The 18,059-nt window shown below is 38.7% G+C and overlaps 1 protein-coding gene across 3 annotated transcripts in view; it reads right to left on the bottom strand.

The window, feature by feature from the left end:
* LOC144649254 (uncharacterized) overlaps positions 1 to 18,059 on the bottom strand; it is a 91,603-nt gene that overhangs the window by 16,930 nt on the left and 56,614 nt on the right. Inside the window, exon 1 of one of the 3 annotated variants that reach the window (XM_078508722.1) lies at positions 3,778 to 3,888. The exons of the other annotated variants lie outside the window; for them this stretch is intronic. The gene's annotated coding sequence lies outside the window, so the exon portion shown is untranslated. Of the gene's footprint in view, positions 1 to 3,777; positions 3,889 to 18,059 lie in introns of those variants that run through there. 3 annotated transcript variants of the gene reach the window in all.

Raw genomic sequence — 18,059 nt, 5'->3', positions numbered from 1 at the left:
AACTGTAACGCTTCCGATCGGTGTAAATTTTCACTTTAGTCTACTCGCTACGCTCATACACGTCTCGTGATCAAATGTATTTTTTCAGATTGGACAAACGATTTCTTTCCTGGCAGGTGCTAGAGTTTCCACGAATCAGCTTCAGAGATCAATTTTCTAGGAAAGAATTATAAAGCGCAGTATGAGTTCCATCAAATTGTAAGAAAATTCCTTAAACGTCAGGAATAATGTGCTCCATTTAAAGTTTTCCCGGAGAACCCGCCATTTCGGTTGAGCTGCGAAATCTGGATTAGTGGCTGTCTCTATTAAGATTAAAGAGTAAAGGGAATTTTAAAAATAAGACGTTTCAGTGTCCGAGTCCATATTTATATTACTTTTATTTGCACAACACCAAGGAAGTAAACGAAACACGATTTACAGCTTCATACAGGAATTGAAATAGAGATCATGCCATTAAAGATGTCATATTAGTATTCTGAGCGGAGAGTGCTAGCTAGCGGAAACGCTTTTTGAGTTTTCAGTAGTTTCGCTTTAAAATCGAAATTAAACATGACTCTTAAACTGGACTTACCAAAATTAAAAGATCTTTTGAGAAAAATCATCAAATACTGGCTACAAAAGAATATCAGCACTGAGCAAAAAATGTAAACTGTTTAATTTGAAATTGACTGAAGTGTTCAGCCGAATAACATCTATTTTTACATCTGGGATCGATCGATATCCAGTAGTCATTTTCTGTGCAAAGTTTCCATTATTCTTGCAAGGGTAAGAGACTTGCAATATTCAGTCATCCTTTTTTCAATTTTAAACCAGTATTCACTGATTCCACAAGGAGTTCAACCCAGCGTATTACCTCAAGTTATCGAACATAGCCGATTGTAATAGGAATGTCGGAAGTACTGGAAGTACCGAGCCACGCAGTATCCAGTTAAAACTAGCTTTATACAAAATGTACCATGAAAGCACACAGTAAGTCACTGTACAACGAAAGCAAGCAATTACATTAACAACTTTCAGAGCTTCGTATCCAATACAGGTAATTTGTGTTGAAGAGTGTCTCAACAAAAACGCTTCGGTGTGCGTTTTCACTTCAGTCGACTCGGTAAGATAGTACAGTATGCTAAGATACGTGTATTTCACTGATTGGACAACCAATGTCTTCCTTGACAGGTTGTTAGGTTTTCGACGAATCAGCTGCAGAGTTCAATCAATACGTTTTCTAGGAAAGAGTTATACAGCGTGGCGCGTCTTCCATAAAGATCAAATAATTCTGAGGTTATGCTTTTGTCCGATGAATAATTAGTGTTAAAATACTTTCAAAAATAAAATACTAAGTTCTAGCCTTAGGTTAAGCTTGTGTATATTATATAAAACCAAGAGGTTGTCAGTTGTTCTTAGTATTACTACCCAGTCTTGCCAGGATAATTATCGACTGCTGTTGAAGATAAACATCAGCTATACTGATTTTAATTCAAAACTTTCAGCTCCAAAATGGCAATGGTCAATATTCAAGAGTCCCTTGCTTTATCACATTCGAGAAATTTTGAGATATTTGGCGATTAAAATCATGCACCCCTAAAATAACTAGTTAAACATTTCGTGGACACCAAATACTGTTCCTTAGTCAAAAATTGACGAGTTACTTTCTGGTTTAAAGAGTCATGTTCCTTTGCTGAGGCAATTCTCTCTTTCATATCAACAAAACTTTAAAAAAAGCGAACTTTTATAAACACAATTTAAGCTAAAACAACAGATTGACTGTTTAGATTTACAAGAAAAACTGGACGACAAGTAACTCTTCAGGGAATGAATACTTCAAAGAACGCAAAGGAATCACACCGTTAATTTTGCTTTTCTTTCTCAATTTCAACCTTTGTTTAAAAAAATATCCTGTCTCCTTCTGAGCTAAACCAAAGTGGTTTCATTTAAGCGGAGATTACGTATATTATAAATTATAAAACCGAGCATTAAGTTTTTATATTCGTATCAAAGATTCATGTCTCATGAAAAAGAGTTGTTTCACGTTTCTTAGAAATTCGATTGTAACTTCCCTTTTATGCATAAATACGACCCAACAACAAAACCGAAGATTCAGTGTTCGAGTTTGTACTTATAATAGTTTAATTTACACATTACCAAGGCAATACAATGCGAAACACGGTTTGAAATAGAGACTGTGCCATAAGTTCTCTTTATAGTATTCCGAGAGGAGCCGAAGTGCTAGCAAGCGGAAACGCTTCTTGAGTTTTCTGTAGTTTCGCATTCATTCGAATTTAAACTTGACTCCTACTAGACATACTAAAATGATCTTTTGAAGAAAAATAAACATAACCTGGCTACAAAAGAATATCAGAACTGAGAGCAAATGTAAACTGTTAAATTTGAAACTGCCTGAAGTATTAACCAAGCGGTTGAAGACTGGTTAAAGACGAATAGCATACCGTTTCAGGCTATCCGGCTTTATATTGCGGGTCGATCGCCATTCAGTAGTTATTTTCCGTGCCAAGTTTTTATTATTTTTACGTACATAGGTAAGAAACTTTTAACCATTATTTATTGATATCTTGAGAAGTTTAACCCAGCCGTATTACATCAAGTCATTAGCCGATTGCAAAGGGAATGATGTCCGAAGAACAAAATATGTCATAAACGGCATAGGTAAGTCACTTTACAATGTTAGGAAGCAAGATGTGAAGACCCAGGCGGTTGTTGAACAACTTTTAGAGTTTCTTATTCAACACAGATAATTTGTCGGTGTTGGTGAGTACTAGTGTTTCAGCAAAAACGCTTCGGTCTGCGTTTTCACTAATAGTCGACTCGGTATAACTAATACACCTTACTTGATCAAATGTATTTCTCCTTCAATTCTTTAATTTTAACCCTCGTGTTAGAAATATCATCTCTCCTTCTCAGCTAATTAACCTTTTCTCATTTAAGAGAGGATTACGTGTATTATACATTATAAAACCGAACATTTAGTTTATTTGTAACGACGAAGATTAGTGCAGGTCTCATGAAAAACAGTTATTTCAAATGTTTCCCAGAAATTCGATCGTAATTTCTATTTTCTGCATGAATACACCCAACATACTTCAAAAGAAATTTCAGATTTTGAGTTGGTATTTGTATTACTTGTATTGATACAATGCCTAGGAAGTAAAACACGGTGTATACCTTCATCATAGTTACTACTAACTTGGCTTCATGGAATTGAAATAGAGACTGTGCCATAAGATTTTGTTACAATTCCGAGCGGAGAGTGCTAGCAGAAACGCATCTTGTGTTTTCAGTAGTTTCGCTTTGAAATCGGATTTAAGCTTGATCCGCTCCTTTTTATACTTCACTTACCAAAACATCTTTTGCAGAAAATCAACATATACTGGCTATACAAGAATGGTATGCAGTACTGAGCGAAAAAATATAAACTGTTCAATTTGCAACTGCCTAAGTATCAACCACGGTTGAAGCCGAATATCTTTACAGTATATTTGGAGTCGATCTTTATTCATTGGTCGTTTTTTCGTGCCAAGTTGTGTAATTGTTCTTCTTTAGGTAAAAGACTTGAAACATTCAATATATTTTTACAATTTTAAAGCAGTACTTACTTATACCTTGAGCAGTTTAAGCCAGCGTATTACATCAAGTCATCGATCATAGCCGAACAAGCTAGTATCGGTAACTGTAGGAGTGTTAGAAGAACCGAACCACCCAGTAAAGCTTACGAAATGGTCGTAAAAGCACACAGCAAGTCACTGTATATTGTAAGGAAGAAATTACCTTTTATATCTGATGGAGATGTGAAGACCCAGGCGGTTGTTGAACAACTTTAGAGCTTCTAATCCAACGCAGGTAATTTGTATTGGCGAGTGCCTCAGCAAAAACGCTTCGGTGGGCGTTTTCGCTTCTGTCGATTCGTACGCGTACGCTAATACATGGCCGGCACGTGCCAAATGTATTTGACTGATTGGACAAACAATTTCTTCTCTGACAGTTTGTAAGGTTTTCCACGAATAAGCTGCAGAGATCAATAAATTTTCCCTTTCGCAAACAATTAAATTATGTTTATTAATGGGGCCATTTATTTAAACGATTTAAAGAACCGGTTCACTGACCTCACTGTCACTTAGTATACCGTCGCCTTGTTTACAACCAGCCTGACATATGTCGGCAATCAAAAGGCGGTGATCAGCATTTATCGACAGGGTAAAGAAGATCCAATTTTTTCAGTTTGTGCTACAAAAAGGCATAAAAACGACTTTTATGGACATTTTTTAAAAAAACACGTAAAAATTGAAAAACTTTAAGTAACCAATATAAACCACAATCGCATTAATTCTTTTCCCGCTGTCACCTGAAAGAAACCAACCGATCATTCTTTCTTTTTTTACTGAATGTGTAGTCTGAACCCATGTCTGATTTAAGCGATCGTATCATCTATCCACGTTTTGCATTTCTCGGATCGCGCCATGTCGTTCTGGGAGTCTGAGTCAGAGACCACATATGCCAGATATCGCGTGAAAGAAATGACTTTGATTTTAAGTGGGAATCTGACTTATTTTCACATTCGGCGGTTGTATTGTTGAACTAGTGAGCAGAATTGTTTTGCTGTTTCTCGAATAGAAACTAGTCTAGATGTCGATTCTGTAGAACTTTGCGTCGTCGGAGGGCACCTAGACTACGTGAAAATTAGACTTTGCGAGACACCAACACGACTAGAACCGATACAGTAGGATTTCAAACGCGGACAGCTGTTTCGTCCTTATTGGGACTCGTCAGCGTGGTATAACACATGGTAACACATGGTATGGTATAACACGTTATATTTTACCAGTGCCATGTTATATCAGGGCTCTACTGTACTGCATGTACACGTTACGGAAGAGCTCACAGGCATAACTACTACCTGATGCCCACGGGGTAAAAAGGTTTTGTATCCAATGGAACAGCTTCCACTCAATCATCGTTCTCGGCCGCCACCGGGAACGATGAAGCGGACTGTACAGAAGCGGCGGAAAGTTTTGAAACGTGTGTGTGTGTGTGTGTGGGGGGGGGGGGGGGAAGGGGGGCATCGTACTTCTAGCCAAGCATATACCCCGGGGTGAGGCGAATCCCTCTACTCAAACTTCCCAAAAATATCTTTAATAGTGTCCGGTGTGTCCGTAATCGTTTTTTGACAATGCATAGTAACTAGGCAGTTCAGACGATCCTGCTACTTGGTACTTTTTGGGTTGTTCTTTTATAGACGTCAGAGGGCAGGAAAAGGACGCTCTGGAGTCGCCGATGCCTATCAAATACAATCTTAACAGACTGCAGACTTCTCCTAGTAGCGGTTTCGGGAAAGGAGTTTCAATTCGTTGAAAGTTCTACACCATATTATCACTTTTGGCACTGAAATGTGGGGGGGAAGGGGGGAAGGGGGGAGGGGGCTGGGCCCCCCAAATATTTGTTTGTGGGGAGGCTAGAGCCTACCTGCCCCCTCCTGTTCCGCCGCCTATGCTGTATTTGCAAGTACAGTCAACTATCTCTTAACGGACACCTCTATAAGACGGTCACCTCAATAAGACGGACACCTGGTGTTGCTCCCGTCCCTGCCGTTTTTCAGTCATTTTACTGTAACTAAACTCCCTATAAGACGGACACTTCTGTAAGACGGGCAGTTGGAGCTGGTCCCGAACGTGTCCGTTTTAGAGAGAGTTGACTGTAAGCTATTATTGAAGACGAACAGATGGTGGCAGTACCGATCGCGTTCAAGCGTATGCATTCATAATTGTTTTTCTGCGTTTGATTTCTAAATAAACTTCAATTTGATTTCTAAACCAGACTTAATTCGTATATTAATTTTTAATTAATATATCAGGGAAATATGTACAGTCAACTCTCTCTAAAACGGACACGTTCGGGACCAGCTCCAACTGCCCGTCTTACAGAAGTGTCCGTCTTATAGGGAGTTTAGTTACAGTAAAATGACTGAAAAACGGCAGGGACGGGAGCAACACCAGGTGTCCGTCTTATGGAGGTGACCGTCTTATAGAGGTGTCCGTTAAGAGAGAGTTGACTGTATCCCAAATATCTTTTCGTTTGCGCGTGATAGTCGACCAATCTCGTTCCCAGAGCCCGCATCTTCTAGACCGGTGGTCGGGAAACGATGGTCTAGGGGGACGCGGGCTCTGGGAACGAGATCGCTAATAGATAAAAGCGCAGAAAGATAAGACATTTAAAAATTTATGCTCAACTGAACATCTTTTATTTAAGATAAGCATTTCTCTAACAATTTAAAAGCAGTTTAACTGGCCTTTATTTATTGCCAGGAGAAGGTTACAAATTTCTTATATACCCGCTTAACATACAAATACAATAAAAACTGTTCGCTTATGTATCTATATTCTAAAGATTTTTACTCCTTACACTCTTTCAGGCTATCAGTATACTTAGCCTTTCAGTACAACACATACTCTATAACTACTCCTTAACAATTTCAACTGCAAAACCAAGAACAAAGTTCCAACCCTTCTGGTGCTAAGGTGGAAATATCAATTCTCATTACTGGTAGACATAAGTTTCTTGTAAAGTTGGTTAAGAGAATTAACTGGTGCATCAAGAGTATGCTTTTCCTTTTTTCGATATTCTCATCACTGGTTTGTTTGACCATGTGTTCATTTTTACGAGGGGAAATAAGACATTGATCACACTGGGCACAAAAAGGGTTGAAAAGATACATTCTTGCTCCTGTTATATGAAGCATGCAAGGAGAAGTATAGCTCTCCGCTCTAAAGCATATCTCTTAATATTATCTATATTATTACTTAACCGGTTTGACTAAAAAAAACTACTTCAATCCTATTGCCTGCAAATAGTCTTTAGATAACCGATATTGACAATAAAATAAAACTCTAATTTTACGCTAGATAGATTAAACAATTTTTCCATCCGTGAATATCGTTGAACGGACTACTTTGACAAAGTTATCGCAACGTTTAAAAGGGAACTCTGATGTTATTAAAGTTCTAAACTTGTAAGTAAATATAACCTTTCTTTGCAGCAGAAAACCTCTTTATGCAAGCTAGGAGTTCAAAAAAGGTAAATCTCCTTATAAAGTCCAGCGACTAGACTAAAACCGTTTGATACCAGTCGGTAAAGCAAGTGCCGTGCTTTTAGGTCCCCTGTCTATTTTCCTCCCCCAACTATTGAAAACTGACAATTTCGTATTTGATTATACATTTATCTACTTCATGACAGTACGCTATAAGATAACAGAGCGACTCTCAAATGACTGCCTAAACTGAAAACAAGACGATAACTGGGCATGATTTCATTACTGAGGTCATGTCCCAAATAGCAGCGGAGACCAGTCAAACCCAAAGAAAATAATTTATCTATGAAAAGCGCGGCAAAGGTTGAAAAAGCCACGCAAATGCAAATGGGTGGCGTATTTTTTAGCTGTAGTGGTTTTATTCAAGCCACATTGTTGAAACGCAGGTGTGTTTTCTTTCCGAAAGCCATTGGAAAGCCGCGGTATATGTACCGTATTTTCTCGATTAAACGCCCCGGGCGTTTATTTCAAACTTGGCCCGATAGGGCCGGCGTTTATTTGAATTCAGGAGTTTTTTTTAAGCCCTATGTTTCTAAGAAATGATTTTTATTCATTGTTTTTGACAGCTATATAATTAGACGTTATTTTTAAAGCATATTTAACCTTCAATAATTGTTTAAGGGGTTTATTTTCAAACATAACTTGGAGACCCGGCGTTTATTCGGGGCCCGGCGTTAAATCGAGAAAATACGGTATATGTATAATAGTGTTATTTACGCACTCGATGACTACTAAATTGAATTCACCCTACGGTTTCCTTTAGCCTGCGAGCAGGCTGGGAGGAGGCATCCAGGGGGAGGGGGGCCTGCCTCTGGATAGAATCTGGACAGCGTATTGTTTTCGAATTGCTTTGTCTTGAATGCAGGAGTGTCAATTTCACAACGTAAACATGGTATATAAATAACATGGCACTTCAACAGCGCTTAGCGGCTTTCAACGAGTTATGTCATCTAATTGACAAACAGGGTCACAAAACTGTGAAGGCATTTTGCCTCACGCAAGGGTAGGAAAAACAGTGATTTAGTATTTAATTGTTACAAACAATTGCAAAGGCTTCGGGTAAAGTCATCAGAAAACGAATCTTCTACGGATTTCCTTTAATCTCTGGTTTATGCGATCATTCTCTTGCAATAAACGTGAGTGATTACGAAAGATCAAAAGTAACTTGCAATAATTTTTTTCCTTGGCGAACCAACGGCCTTTCCACACCAACAAGCCAAAGACAACTGTCCCGGTTACTGCTGACGCCCCAAATAGCAGGGCTACAAAAGCAATTTAAAAGAGAAAGAGTATGAGTTTAAAATCAGGACTTTGCAAATCTCGTTTTCATATATTTAGCTATATACGGTTTTGATTTTACTTTCTACTATACGAATTTATCCAATGCCCTTGGAGAAAACAGCCAATCGAGAGAATAGAAAGCCCCTTCATATTCTGCGGTATCTTCCAAACACATTTCCCGCTGATAATTTCAGTAAATATAGGATAAAGGTCAATGCGAGTAATAGACAACAAATACAAAAGGAACTTATGATGAAAGATTTCGGTACTACTCTAAACCATAGTAAGACTACAAAATGAACATACAAAACGCGCACGTCGCGCTCCTGTCACGTGACTTTTAATGCAAATCAAAATCATTGTGACAGGCTGTCTACAGCAATCAATTTAGACACAGTTAAGCAAAGATTCGTTTTCCTTCATAACTTCCTTTAGAATCTATCAATAAATTCCTCCATCACTCATTCCTACGTTGTTCCTTCGTCAGTTCCCATTTTACCCCTTCAAGACCCTCTTAGCGCCTGATTACATGGCGAATTTCAGCCCGATTTGCCGGGCTGGAATTTAGTTGCGATTACATGGCGAATTTCAGCTCGGGTTGAACACTTTAATCCATAGTGGCCGCCATTTTCTTTCGTTGAAAACCGTCACTGCGAATCCCTAAGTTCACTTTTCAGCCCGGGCTGAAATTTGGATGCGATTACATGATGTTTTTTAGCCCGTTTGCCCGAGCTGAGATTTCCAGCCCGGTTTCAAAAACCGGGCTGAAAATTTCAGCCCGGGATGACTCTTTCTTTATGTAATCGCAAACGTCTTTTTAAGAAGATTTGTTCTGGAAGCCGAGCTGAAATCTCAGCTCGGCAAACCGGGCTGAAATTCGCCATGTAATCAGGTATCAATTATATTCTTCATTAGTAGATATCAACTAGTATACTAGTATACTAAAGCAAATGCTGCAATTCGATTAGCCGAGCTATCGTACACTATCAGCGAAGGTCGCATACAGAATGTTGGCATTTTCTCGTTTCTCTCTCTAAGGGCTTCTTCACATGAGCCCGGTTTACGAGCTGTCTCGGTTACCAGGACGGATTTTGACCTCTGTTCATATGGAAAATTTTAGCCCGGTTGACGGGGATAAAATTCAAGAAACGAAGGCAAAATGGCGACACATAAAGTTGCGTCTTTCGCGACTATCGTAGCTTTATTGACCCATGTAACTTTATTAATAAAGCTAATTCGCATATTTCTGAAGTGGAAATAGATACAAGGCAAAATTAAACCATTTGGACCGCCCAATTACGAAAGGGAAGCTATTTTCTCAAAAAAAGTTGCGTCCCGGCGACCGGGCTGGAGCGTTCATATGGGAAAATATTCTTCCCGGTTGTCGAGATCTCGGTTGCAGAAACCGAGATATCGGTAACCGGGCTGGCCCACCTTCTCATATGAACACATCCAACATTTTACAAGAAAATAGGAGTGAGCCGAGATCTCGGTAACTGGGCCAGCCCGATCAACCGGGATCATATGAAGAGGCCCTAAGTTTCGGAGGAAGTTTAGAAATATTACTGGATAATTAAATTATGAGTAGTCAATATTCACCAATATGAGAATTTTAAAGTCAAAAGTTTGGAATTAACTGATGCTAAAGCGTGAAGTTTAATACTTGTTAATATGTAGGGAAATAATCAGAAATCATCACTTGGTGGAAAATGAGTTAGAATTCGATCTACTTAAACAGTTAGATTATGGGTTCGAGATGTCTGTGAGGTGATAAATGATGGGGCCAACTCTCAATATTTAATTGTTAATAAGTGTGCTCTAGACAGAGTCTAAAGTACAAATATTTTCAGCTCAAATACATGATTCTCGTACTATATCGTGCAAGAACTACAAAAATCGAGTTAAATATACTTTTGAAATGTTTTTTGCTTCCTAGGTATACGTAATAATAGGTGAACATGTCATGTTCCTCTAATGCTTCGGCCCGATTTTGTCCGTCACCTTTTTCTCAATGTCGTTTTGCATAATTCCATATTCATTTTTTACTTTTCGCAATTCGCTGTTTAGAGTTTCAAGATGAAACAAAAACGATTCCTTATGGTTAATTATCATTAATTTTAGGACGAGGGTAAGGGATGTCACTGCTAATCCAAGTGCGGTCACGGCTGCTAACCCACCTGTATACGTACCAAGGTATTCGGCAACTTTCTGTACGGGAATGGATAGTAATTCCTTGGCAGACAAGACATCTAGTAAAGCAATAAATAAGAGAATATGAGTTAATTCCAAGATCAACCATTGAATTTGATATTAAAGATATCACAAGTAGTTATGGGTAGGCCCTTGCCGAAGGTTTGTAACTGACATTTACACTAGGGCACACACACGCTTTATGGCCATAAGAATCATGTTTAAAATTTGTTGAAAATTTATTTCCCTGCGTGGTAAGTGTTGAGATTTTGAATCATGTACCGATGAATGATTGAAAGTTATATCTTTGTTAACCCACTCTGCCTTTGAGACTACCGGGGTTCCAAGGTACAACCGGATGAATTATGGCTCCATAATGCGCATGCGCGTTACATATTCTGTGTGCAGTTGCAGCCACAGATGACAATCGGGTAAGGGACGGACCATTATTTTTTTTGGAGGGGGAGGGAGATCAACTTTTTTTTCTAGACAAACACTTTTATCTGTGTCGTTGTCTGAGCAAACAATTTTTTTCGGGCTGCATCTTCCTGCTGACAATTTTTTTAGTGTACAGCCGGTGGCCTTGGTTAGTTGCTAAAACAAACGTAAGTTCTGTTCCTCTTTGACGATGCTCCCATAAACCATCACACTTTTTAGAAAAAGATGACTTTTTTAAACTATTTTGTTTAAGTTAAGCCAGTGAGCAGCACACACACACAGGTCTTCGGATCTGCCTATACAAACCATGCAGTTGTGCGCAGTAGGAACTTCAGGGTTTCCGTTGTAGTAGCTGGTAGCCTGCGTAGCGGTATGTTGTTATGCGCGCTTTAAACTCCAACAAAACCACCAGCTACACAGGTTAAGTAGCTGGAATTATCCGTAAAGTAGACGGTTTTGGGACCAGAGGACTCATTTGACTGACTTTAACCCATCACCTCTTGGGGGGGGGGGGGGGGAGGGTGTCCAGGGGCATGCTCCTCCAGGAAATTTCTCAAAAATGAACACTGGGAAACGCATTTCCTGGCATTTTGAGCCCTAAAAATTCCGATTGTTAGTGATGACTTATGCCGGAAATATATAACAAATCGTGTTGCTCAAATTAAAACAACATCCTCTTTTCCCGTCCTCTCCTTGCACTAACGTGGATGATTCAACCTATATTGTGATCCAAAAATTTCATCTTCAAAACGCAAAAGGGTCAATATTCAAGAGTCTCTTGTCGTTAATAAACATTTAGCAAATTTTCAGATTTATAACTTAAAAGTTATAAGTTATTTTTTCAGATTTCCAGCCATATATTTCCCTGAAAGGAATCAAATTAGTCATATTCTTGGAGACCAAATACTATTCCTTAGCCAAACACTGACGAATTTTTAACGTCCTTGTTTAAAGAGTCATTTTTATTTGGCGAGATTTTCAATTCTCTTTTTTAATTGCATGTAGCAAAAGAAATAAAATGCGCGAACTTTCAAAGACGTAATTTAAGCTTATAATAACAGATGGACTGGTTAGATTTTCAAGAAAAACCTGACGACAGATGATGATGTTGGGATGACCAATTGAATTATTGTACCTGAAACAACCCGATCTGAATTTCACTTTTATTTCATCTTTGGTTTTAGCAATTAATCCTTTCTTATTATGAGCTAATTTATAAAGCAATGTGATTTCATTTAACAGACGATTACTAATATTACAGTAAGTACATTCGTATCAAAGATTCATGTATCATGAAAAAAACTTAGTTCATGTTATTTCCCATACTGAAATACTATTGTAAGTAATCATTCCCGATTTTGTATAAATACGCCCAGCATCAAAAGAAGCTTCGAGTTTGTATTTAAATTACTCTTGTTCATACAACACCAAGAAAGTTACTGGAGAAAGATGGTGTTCAGATTCTGCAGGAATTGAAATACAGACTGTACCATAAAATCTCGTAATATTATTGCGAGCAGAGAGTGCTGGCGCAAACGTTACGCTGCTTGAGTCTTTAGAAGTTTCACTTTACATTCGAAGTTTAACTTGACTCTAATACTAGACTAACCAAAATGATCTGATTCTCTTGAAGAAAAATCGATATATACTGGCTATCAGTTCTGAGCAAAAAAGAAAAATAAAGTTTGTTAAATCTGAAACTGTCTGAAGTAGTATTGACTACAGTTGAAACTTTATAGCATTTTCAGACTACTATATTTTGTTTTTCTGTGCTAAGTTTTCATTATTCTCGCATGGGTTCGAAACGCCGGTATTTACTGATTCCTTGAGGAGTTTAACCTTAACGTGTTACATTTGGTCAACGAACATAGCCGATTGTATAAAATGAAATGTCGGAAGTACCGAACCACACAGCAAAGCTCCGTATAAGAAGAAAATTTCTTCGAAATGCGTCATAAAAGCACATATTGAGCCACTGTATAATGATAGCAAGCAATTACCTTTTTTATCCGATGGAGACTGATAGAAAAACCCAGGCGGTTGTTTAACAAACGTTTAGAGCTTCTTATCCAACGCAGGTTTTGTGGTGATTTCAAGCGAAAACTGTAACGCTTCCGATGGGTGTAAATTTTCACTTTAGTCTACTCGCTACGCTCATACACGTCTCGTGATCAAAATAATGTAGTTTTTCAGATTGGACAAACGATTTCTTTCCTGGCAGGTGCTAGAGTTTCCACGAATCAGCTTCAGAGATCAATTTTCTAGGAAATAATTATAAAGCGCAGTATGAGTTCCATCAAATTGTAAGAAAATTCCTTAAACGTCGGGAATAATGTGCTCCATTTAAAGTTTTCCCGGAGAACCCGCCATTTCGGTTGAGCTGCGAAATCTGGATTAGTGGCTGTCTCTATTAAGATTAAAGAGTAACGGGAATTTTAAAAATAAGACGTTTCAGTGTCCGAGTCCGTATTTATATTACTTTTATTTGCACAACACCAAGGACGTAAACGAACACGATTTACAGCTTCATACAGGAATTGAAATAGAGATCATGCCATTAAAGATGTCATATTAGTTTTCTGAGCGGAGAGTGCTAGCTAGCGGAAACGCTTTTTGAGTTTTCAGTAGTTTCGCTTTAAAATCGAAATTAAACCTGACTCTTAAACGGGTCAAACTAAATGGCGTGGGTGGGTGGGTCGTGCGTCGTGCATCGTGCGTCGTGCGTCGTGGGTCGTGGGTCGTGGGTCGTGGGTCGTGGGTCGTGGGTCGTGGGTCGTGGGTCGTGGGTCGTGGGTCTTGGGTCGTGGGTCGTGGGTCGTGGGTCGTGGGTCGTGGGTCGTGGGTCGTGGGTCGTGGGTCGTGGGTCGTGGGTCGTGGCAAGCTCGCCCCCGATGCAAAGGAGCATTCTCACCGATTTGTTACTTTTGGATACCGTTTTTCTTATTAACATGTCTGCCGGACAGTTTTACGGAAGTGGGCCGAAAATTGCAAGTATTTGCTTGACCTTGGCGTGCAGGCTGTTTGCCGACTGAGAATTTTTTGATGGGCAACGTTTTGGTAACAACCAATTTATTGAACGATTTCATGTAGGTAGCTTGGTGGTTGTTCATTCCGTCTCGAGTAAATGATTATGTTATTCATTTATTTGTTATTCCAATTTTATCAGGGAAGTCACGCTATCCAATATATTTTATAATTTTTAAATATTCGTGGCTTTTCTTGGTCATTTCAAGTGAAAACGTTACAACTTCTCGAGTCTTTTTTTTAACTTTAAGGGAGTTCTACAGAACATCTAATGGATTTTTTTTCCTGTGCATGGCCAATTTTTTATTCCTCTAATAAAAAAAGAGTTTCTTTTCAGTTGTTCGCTACCTACCAGTGATCCAATTAGTGGCGTGGGAACGCTTAAGTATGATTGGCTAAAAATAGGTGAAATGTACATGTTTGCTGAAAGCATTTGCGGAAGAATTATCAAAACTTAAACTGTCTGGGACTATAGCGAAAGGAACTATTTATATTCTTGAAATGACTTAATAATTGTACGCCGGTTTTAAGTACTAGAGATTTGTTTCACAAGGCCAAAACGATGTTGCTGTTTCAGAATCCGAACTTGCAGGTTCGTAGTCGACAGAAATATGCCAAAAACAAGACAAGTACTTCAAAGGTAAGGTTTTGATTTTTACAATTTAAAGTTTCATACATTACCGGTATCATGACAATTTACGAAGCTTTTTGGGGCTTTGTTAAAAAAATGTTTGAAAATGGTGATATCAGGTGGACTTTTCTGTGCCATTTTTTCAAAGCAATTTGGTTCAGATGTAAAACATTTAAAAACTAAAAACACTCTTATACCTGGGAAAACGGGAATGTTCAGGAAAGCGTGACTCTCGCGTGACTAAGTTATCGTGACGTTGTGTTTTAGGTCAAAGTTTAAATAAGTGACAGGTGTCAAACGACAGGTGTCAAGGATTCGCGAGGCAGTAGTTTTCGAAGCTATGTTGTATACTGTTGTATGTTGTACAATTAAAAATTGTGCTTATTGAGATGCCTTTCCATCAACGCAACAGGGAATCCGTTTATTTACACTCAGCATCTATTTTTTGCTTATACGAACACATCAATATGAACGAAATTCCCCGAAATAGGAAGAAAAGCTGGCTATAAAGACGTTTGAATGCGGTGAAGGTGCTTCGAGATTTGACCTTCCGTTATCATTTGAAACTTGAGGCTGCAGATGCACTATCGAAGGTTGCGTTTAAAGAAATTAAAGAGAAATCAAAACTTGCAATGTCAAGCACTGTAGCGAAATTAACGTTTCATTTTGTTGAACTGACTAAAGTTATATTTTAGACCATTATTTTAAAATAAAAACGTCTATATTATTTTTGCATATATCCTGCGAAACCAAGAAATAAGAAATCCAGTGGAAATATTTCGACACTAGTTTGCCACTGATCCACACACTGGTCGCTGATTAAAATTCCGATTTTACACAGATGAAATGGCAGAAATAGAAGTAGCTGATCGGCTTATCAGCCAAACTGAAGGAACTTGTCCTTCTCGATGCAATCGTTTTAAGGGTGTTCTTGTTTGTTTAAGATTTTTGTTTTTCTGCGAGCTAGTAGCCTGCGTGGCTAACTGCGTGGCCGGCGTTCAAAGGGGAAGGAGAGGGGAAGTTCTAGCGGTAGTCTTATTCAACGTATATTGTAACACCTCCATCCGAGGTCTTTGAATGAGTGAGTTCAAATTTTTGGTCTTGTTAAGCGTCACACATTTTTCGGTAAATTTAAAATCCAGAGATAGCTGGTAACTCGGCTTATACACGCACGACGCACGACCCACGACCCACGACCCACGACCCACGACCCACGACCCACGACCCACGACCCACGACCCACGACCCACGACCCACGACCCACGACCCACGACCCACGACCCACGACCCACGACCCACGACCCACGACCCACGACGCACGACGCACGACCCACGACCCACGACCCACGACCCACGACCCACGCCAATTAGACAATCTCCTCTTAAACTGGACTTACCAAAATTAAAAGATCTTTTGAGAAAAATCATCAAATACTGGCTACACAAGAATATCAGCACTGAGCAAAAAATGTAAACTGTTTAATTTGAAATTGACTGAAGTGTTCAGCCAAATAACATCCATTTTTACATCTGGGATCGATCGATATCCAGTAGTCATTTTCTGTGCAAAGTTTCCATTATTCTTGCAAGGGTAAGAGACTTGCAATATTCAGTCATCCTTTTTTCAATTTTAAACCAGTATTCACTGATTCCACAAGGAGTTCAACCCAGCGTATTACCTCAAGTTATCGAACATAGCCGATTGTAATAGGAATCTCGGAAGTACTGGAAGTACCGAGCCACGCAGTATCCAGTTAAAACGAGCTTTATACAAAATGTACCATGAAAGCACACAGTAAGTCACTGTACAACAAAAGCAAGCAATTACATTAACAACTTTCAGAGCTTCGTATCCAATACAGGTAATTTGTGTTGAAGAGTGTCGGTGTGCGTTTTCACTTCAGTCGACTCGGTAAGATAGTACAGTATGCTATGATACGTGTATTTCACTGATTGGACAACCAATGTCTTCCTTGACAGGTTGTTAGGTTTTCGACGAATCAGCTGCAGAGTTCAATCAATACGTTTTCTAGGAAAGAGTTATACAGCGTGGCGCGTCTTCCATAAAGATCAAATAATTCTGAGGTTATGCTTTTGTCCGATGAATAATTAGTGTTAAAATACTTTCAAAAATAAAATACTAAGTTCTAGCCTTAGGTTAAGCTTTTGTATATTATATAAAACCAAGAGGTTGTCAGTTGTTCTTAGTATTACTACCCAGTCTTGCCAGGATAATTATCGACTGCTGTTGAAGATAAACATCAGCTATACTGATTTTAATTCAAAACTTTCAGCTCCAAAATGGCAATGGTCAATATTCAAGAGTCCCTTGCTTTATCACATTCGAGAAATTTTGAGATATTTGGCGATAAAAATCATGCACCCTTACAAAAACTAGTTAAACATTTCGTGGACACCAAATACTGTTCCTTAGTCAAAAATTGACGAGTTACTTTCTGGTTTAAAGAGTCATGTTCCTTTGCTGAGGCAATTCTCTCTTTCATATCAACAAAACTTTAAAAAAAGCGAACTTTTATAAACGCAATTTAAGCTAAAACAACAGATTGACTGTTTAGATTTACAAGAAAAACTGGACGACAAGTAACTCTTCAGGGAATGAATACTTCAAAGAACGCAAAGGAATCACACCGTTAATTTTGCTTTTCTTTCTCAATTTCAACCTTTGTTTAAAAAAATATCCTGTCTCCTTCTGAGCTAAACCAAAGTGGTTTCATTTAAGCGGAGATTACGTATATTATAAATTATAAAACCGAGCATTAAGTTTTTTTATTATATGGCTACAATAGTACGCGCGCTCTGATTGGCTGCTGAGCGGGCATTATTTTCTTGTAATGACCGGGCATTATGAAACTTTTTCTCGGCGACGGTGTTTTGAGTTGTGAGTAAAAGCTACTAGCGAGGGGGCAAAAACAACAAAAAATGCCGACAAAATGTAACTATCTTTTCAATAACTGAAAGAAAAATATAAGCATACCGATACTTCTTTAGTATGAGCGACGAAGAGAGCCACAGAGAGCGAGAGCGAGTTTTACCTCCAGTGTTTTCTCCCTTGATTATACTCTTTTTTGAATAGTGCTTAAAGGCCATATAATAAATAACTTATTAACCTCGTCCGTTCGGTCATTACAGGGGAATCTCAGACCTCGACCTTGATGTATTGACCTCGCTGTCGCTCGGTCAATACATCAAGGCCTCGGTCTGAGATTCCCCTGTAATGACCTCACTCTCGGTTAATAAGTAGTATATATTCGTATCAAAGATTCATGTCTCATGAAAAAGAGTTGTTTCACGTTTCTTAGAAATTCGATTGTAACTTCCCTTTTATGCATAAATACGACCCAACAACAAAACAAGATTCAGTGTTCGAGTTTGTACGTAATAGTT

This window comes from Oculina patagonica, chromosome 4, assembly GCF_052425735.1.
Source record: "Oculina patagonica isolate OP01 chromosome 4, crgOcupat, whole genome shotgun sequence".
Taxonomy (NCBI): Eukaryota; Metazoa; Cnidaria; class Anthozoa; order Scleractinia; family Oculinidae; genus Oculina; species Oculina patagonica.
Note: the sequence above shows the minus strand (reverse complement) of the source record. Positions and strands in the feature narration are given on the sequence as shown.